The sequence below is a fragment of the Pseudorca crassidens genome, chromosome 15, assembly GCF_039906515.1.
Source record: "Pseudorca crassidens isolate mPseCra1 chromosome 15, mPseCra1.hap1, whole genome shotgun sequence".
NCBI lineage: Eukaryota > Metazoa > Chordata > Mammalia > Artiodactyla > Delphinidae > Pseudorca > Pseudorca crassidens.
This window is the reverse complement of record NC_090310.1, coordinates 42,448,039-42,453,951: the sequence shown is the minus strand read 5'-3', so window position 1 is coordinate 42,453,951 and position 5,913 is coordinate 42,448,039. Positions and strand designations below refer to the sequence as shown.

General features: G+C 41.7%; 1 non-coding gene across 1 annotated transcript; it reads left to right on the top strand.

Annotated features, from left to right (window-relative positions):
• Positions 1–1,708: 1,708 nt before the first annotated feature.
• Positions 1,709–1,843, top strand: LOC137208303 (small nucleolar RNA SNORA70). The gene has a single exon (XR_010935608.1). It is a non-coding gene; the product is annotated as a small nucleolar RNA SNORA70 (small nucleolar RNA).
• The last annotated feature ends 4,070 nt before the right edge of the window (positions 1,844–5,913 follow it).

Genomic DNA, 5,913 nt, shown 5'->3' with positions numbered 1-5,913 from the left:
GCCATGGAGTCAGGCGTCCAGAAGTTCCGTCTGCCGCCTGTTAGTTGTTCTTTACGACATTTGGGGATTAAGCTGCTTAAAATGGGTTAGAGACAACCAACCCACTTACGTTGACATAGTATCAAACATTTATTTTGTTTGAATTTTTAACTTGTAATTCTTCCACTTTTCATGCTGTGAAATGCAGTATGTCTCTTCCATATTTCAGATGAAGAAATGAGAGTGGGTTTTCAGCGTGTGTTAAATAGAAATAAGGAAAGAATGCCTTATCTAAGAATTTCCTGGTGACTGAGGGAGGAGGACAGAAAAAAAGGGTGAGAAGAATCGGGGGATGAATGCAGTCAGGGTGTCCTGAGAAAAAGCCAGAGGCACAAGGAGACCAGGATGAACTCATAAGGAAGCACCTTTTCATTATGAAGAGAATTACTCCTGACTCCTAAATGTAGGTAGCTATGTGTTAACAAGATTTTAATGTTGAAAATATTATTGAAAAAACTTACAAATATGGCTAGTAATGGGAGATTTAATAATATATTATCCAAGAAGAAATGGTTGATTTTGCTTATCTTAATCTTAGTAAAAGAAGACACAAAGGACCTGGAACTTTAATCATTTTGGCAAAAGGAATTAATCTTTTTGTTTACCTAGGGACTTTGGTGAGCAATGGGATACTGGGGGATGAAAATTTTAACCTGATGCTGTCTGATAGAAATAGGGTGCCAACCAGACACGTAATTTAAAATTTTATTGTACCCACATTATAAAAAGTAGAAAGAAACAGGTGAAATTAAGTTTTTTAATTTTTAATTTTTTTCTTCCAGCTTTATTGAGGTATAATTGACGTATACCTTAAAATATATACAGTGCTGTATAGTTTAAGGTGTACAGCATAATGATTAGACTTACATACATCATGAAATTATCACAGTGAGTTTAGTAAACATGCACCGTCTCATATACATACAAAATTAAAGAATAGAAAAAAATACTTTTCCTCGTGATGAGAACTCTCAGGACTTATTCTCTTAACAACTTTCATATATAACATACAGCAGTGTTAACTATATGTGTCATGTTGTACATCACATCTCTAGTACTTATTTATCTTATAACTGAAAATTTGTACTTTTGACCACTTTCTTCTGATTCCCCATACCCACACCCACCTTCACTAACCACAAATTCGATCTCTTATTCTGTTTGTTTGTTTTTGAAGTATAATTGACCTACAACACTGTTAGTCCCCATTACACAAGACAGTGATTTGATATTTCTATACATTTCAAAAGGATCACCAGGATAAATCTAGCCACAATACATCAGTGTAAAGACATTACATAGTTATTGACTGTATTCCCCACACTGTACACATCATACCGGTGACATTTACTTTGCAACTGCAAGTTCGTACCTCTTAATCTCCCTCACCCATTTCTTTCCTCCCCCCGAGTCCTCCCCCCTTCTCTGTATCTATAACTCTGTTTCTGAAACAGGTAACTTAATTTTAATAATGTATTTCATTTAACCTAATGTATTTTAAATGGCCTCATTTCAAACATAATCAACATATGTTTTGTTGATTATCAACATAAAAATTATTAAAGAGATAGTGTACATATTTTTCATTCTAAGTTTTGAATGTCAGTGTATTTTTCATACTGATCAGCCATCACATTTGAGACACAACATTTTTCATAGTTCAAGTGATTTGCAGACAATTAACCTGACCATGCTCTTTTCCCCATGGGGGCCTGATGTGCAATGGCTGCAAACAGTAGCCTCGTCGGTAGTGTATGCAGCCTGTTGCCTGTGTGGGTTGCCCTAAGGGGCCTTGGAGACAGCCCTTGCCCGTGGACATCGTGACTGGCATGCTGTCCCCAATCTAGGCTCAAGACAGGTATGCACGGCACCTTTGGAAAGCCCCAGGGCACAGTGGCCAGGGTCCACATTGGCCAAGTCATAATGTCCATCCGCAGCAGGCTGCAGAACAAGGAGCATGTGATCGAGGCCCTCCACAAGGCCAAGATCAAGTTCCCTGGCAGCCAGAAGATCCACATCTCCAAGAAGTGGGGATTTACTAAGCTTAATGCAGATGAATTTGAAGACATGGTGGCAGAAAAACGTCATCCTGGATAGCTCTGGAGTCAAATACATCCCTAATCGTGTTCCTTGGACAGATGGTGGACAGTGCAGTTCCCTGAACTCATGAGAGCCTTGGTGCTGTCCCTTCTTTACACACACCCACCAATAAATTCTACTTTCCTGTCCAAAAAAAAAGTTCAAGTGAAAGGTATCTCTACTCAAACAATAAAGTTGTGTTTCACAGGAAAACATATTTACTCTCCTTTAGTTTGAAGACTTAAATTAATTAAAATGAAACAAAATTAAGGATTCACTTCCTCAGTGGCAGTAGCCCTATTTCAAGTACTCAGCAGTCACACGTGGCCGTGGCCTGCTGTTATGGACTGGACAGCTCTCACCCAAGGGGGCCCCTGGGATGTTCATGCAGTCCAAGTCTGCTGCCAATCTTCCAGCAAGAACTTATTGGGTTAGAATAGACATAGTTTGTGCACATCCTGGCTTTATGGGCTGAATTGTGTGCCTCCAAATTCATGCATTGAAGCCCTAACTCTGAGGTAATCACGTTACAATGAGGTCACTAAGGTGGGCCCTAATCCAATATGACTGGTGTCCTCATAAGGGGAGGGGAGGGAATTTGGGCACAAGGAGAGACATGATACCAGCACGCACACAGAGGAAAGGCCACGCAAGGACACAGCGAGAAGGTGGCCATCTGCAAACGAGGGAGCTGGGCTTCAGAAAAACCAACCCTACCAACACCTCGATCTTGGACTTCCAGCCTCCAGAAGTGAGAAAATAAATTACCTCCACTAATATTTGCTATTATCTAGAACACTGCACATATTTTCAATAACTTAAAAATGAATGCCTAGGGCTTCCCTGGTGGCGCAGTGGTTGAGAGTCCGCCTGCCAATGCAGGGGACACGGGTTCGTGCCCCGGTCCGGGAGGATCCCACATGCCGTAGAGCGGCTGGGCCCATGAGCCATGGCCGCTGAGTCTGCACGTCTGGAGCCTGTGCTTCGCAACAGGAGAGGCCACAACAGTGAGAGGCCCGCGTAACGCAAAAAAAAAAAAAAAAAAGAATGCCTATTCTTCACATCTACTAATCCCCCTAGGAAGTACAACTTTTTCCCACTAGATTTAAATAATAAATCCACTCATGGTAGGAGATTCTGAAGCTGCCCAGTCTGTGGTATTTTGTTACGGGAGCCTAAGCAGCTAATAAGGCCCAACACACAGAGGGTTAAGAAAAATCTGGTAAGGTCTTCACTATTTCAGATGTGCTCTTCCCATTTTGTCACAGGCTTCATACTTGAATGTCCCACAAATCCTTAGAGCTTGGATCTCTGAAAATCAATTTAAGAAACACACACGTCCAAGGGTGTGTGTGTGTGTGTGTGTGTGTGTGTGTGTGTGTGTGTGTGTGTGTCTTTAGCTGGCTTTGTGCACAAGTTTTTTAGTGGCTGTTTGGCCAGGATGTTGCGTGTGTTTTCCATTTGGAAGGTGGGAAGTGAATAAGTCACACTGACAAACCACAGACACGCGGCTTTGAGGTTCAAAATGAAGTGTTGGTGGCCATCCTCTTGCCTTTGTCCATCACAGACGTGGAGCCTCTTCATCATCACCCACGTTCGTTAACAGCGTCTGTGTCTATGCTAATACAATCAGGAAACGAGGCAGCCCATCTCTTCCTTCCCAGAGAGAACAGGGTGCTCAGCCATTAGTGATTCACACTGATGAGCCTCCACTAATTGAGCAGAATGTAATTAGTGATTACATAATATTTGAGCTCTTGCAACTGTCATTAATGTCCACGATTCACCAGAGATGAGCCCTCCTGAATGGAGTGTGATTGCCGCGGCTAAATCTAGTTAATCTGGGGTATCTTAATCAACACAGGATGCACTTTAGGCAGCAGTTGAAAGCTCTGGTGACCTCGGAGAAAACCCTGCCATCCACCAAGGTCTGGATTGCTTGCGATAGGGATCCCTTTCCAAAGAGAAATTTAATAATTAAATGGCCTGGAAAACTTGAGGGCAGAGTTATTGGATGATATTAACACATTTAGATTTTTCTGTAACAGATATGGTGACCAAAACGTTGTACTGGTGCTGGCATTAATTTATGACACATCTGATATTGACTCAGGGTATTATCTGCTGAAGTTATAGTAGTTTTTGTAATGTGGCTAGGAGAACAGGATTAAGAAATAGTTCTTTATAAGAGGAAAGATGACTATTTATAATGGCCCTCTCAGAGCACACTTTTGAAAGTTCGTTTTATGGAACAAAACTTTAGAAGCAATAACATTAGAGTGATATTTTGCTTCCTGTAATAAGGAAAAGTTGGGTTCATGAGATATTACATTTCACTGTGTCCTGAAGTCAAGATGGATTTTCAAGGCATTTGTAGCAGGAGCTCTTGGTGCCCGACCCCGTGTTCCTCAGTCAATGAGTTCACCTGCAGCTGCACTGGACAGCTCTCGCGTATACTGTAAACGTTCTACCTCAAGCATCTTTATCACCTTGTTTTTCTTCTCAAAGGCTTTCTTCAGCACCCCGTGAAATTGGTCAACCCACTTGTTGGACAACCTGTAAGTGTCAAGGATTCAACAACTCTGGGGTAAGTCTCAACAAAAGGGGGCTGGGAGTTGGTGGATCAATACCCCAGCTCCCCACTCTGAGGATGTGTTCCACAGGGTTTCTCAGAGGGCTTCCAGCACCATGGAGTCTATAGTGATAACCTGCTTGTAAGTACTGTTCTCCCTCCCCTGCCTCACTTCCTGACTCCCTCCCTGTGTTTCCTGGGGTCACCTCCCGTGATGGTTAATTTTATGTGTCAACTGGGCTGGCCGTGCGGTGCCCAGATTAAACATTACTTCTGTGTGATCTGTAAGGGTGTTTCCAGAGATTAGCATTTGAACTTGTAGACTCAGTAAAGTAGATTGCCTTTCCCAGTGTGGGTAGGCAACATCCAATCCAGAGAGGGCCTGAAGAGAACAAAATGCAGAAAAAGAAATTTGCCCCCTTTTTTTCCTGCCTCACTGTTGCGCTGGGAGCCTTCCTAAGTCTCCAGGAAGGAGACAGCAGATCATGGGAATTTTCAGTCTCCATAATTGTGTGAGCCAATTCCTCATTATGTATAATCTCCTATTGAATCTGTTCCTCTGGAGAACCTTGACTAATCACCTCGCAAATAAACTACATGCACTCAAGCCCTTGCGCAGGGTCTGCTTTTGAAGAAACCCAACTAAAAAATCCTTGCCTTCTTACCCTCCTCCCAATCCCAATACTTCATCACCCTAAGAGAATGTAACCAACTGTGATAACTTCCAGTAGCCTCACTGTAGGTGTGGCAAGCCCTCTTGGTATGAAGTTTTTACCACTGAATTTATGTGAATTAAAACCTTTTATACCAACCATAATTTGTGCTTTAAGTGACAGTACACATAAATGGTTGTTTCCAATGTGAAATTTACACAGGTTTACAAATTTCAAAGGTCCGAGCAACTTAATATGGTCCAGTTTTTCATAAAATAATACGACTATTGAAGATTCAAGGAAAACAGCAACTCATGATTTATGGGATTTTCTCCTGTTTACATATTTTATATAAATAATAAATATACTGGCATCTTTGCTTTGTAAGGTGCTTTCTGGTGGTTGTTTAAACAGCTCAGCCTTTCAGATATTGTTTTAGAAAAGTTCTGCTGAGTAATCATCATTGACACGAACTTAGATCACCACTTACTCTGTGCCAGGCACTGTGCTAAGCTTTCTGCTATAAGAGCTATTATCATCCCCACTTACAGGTGAGGAAAATGTGGCTTA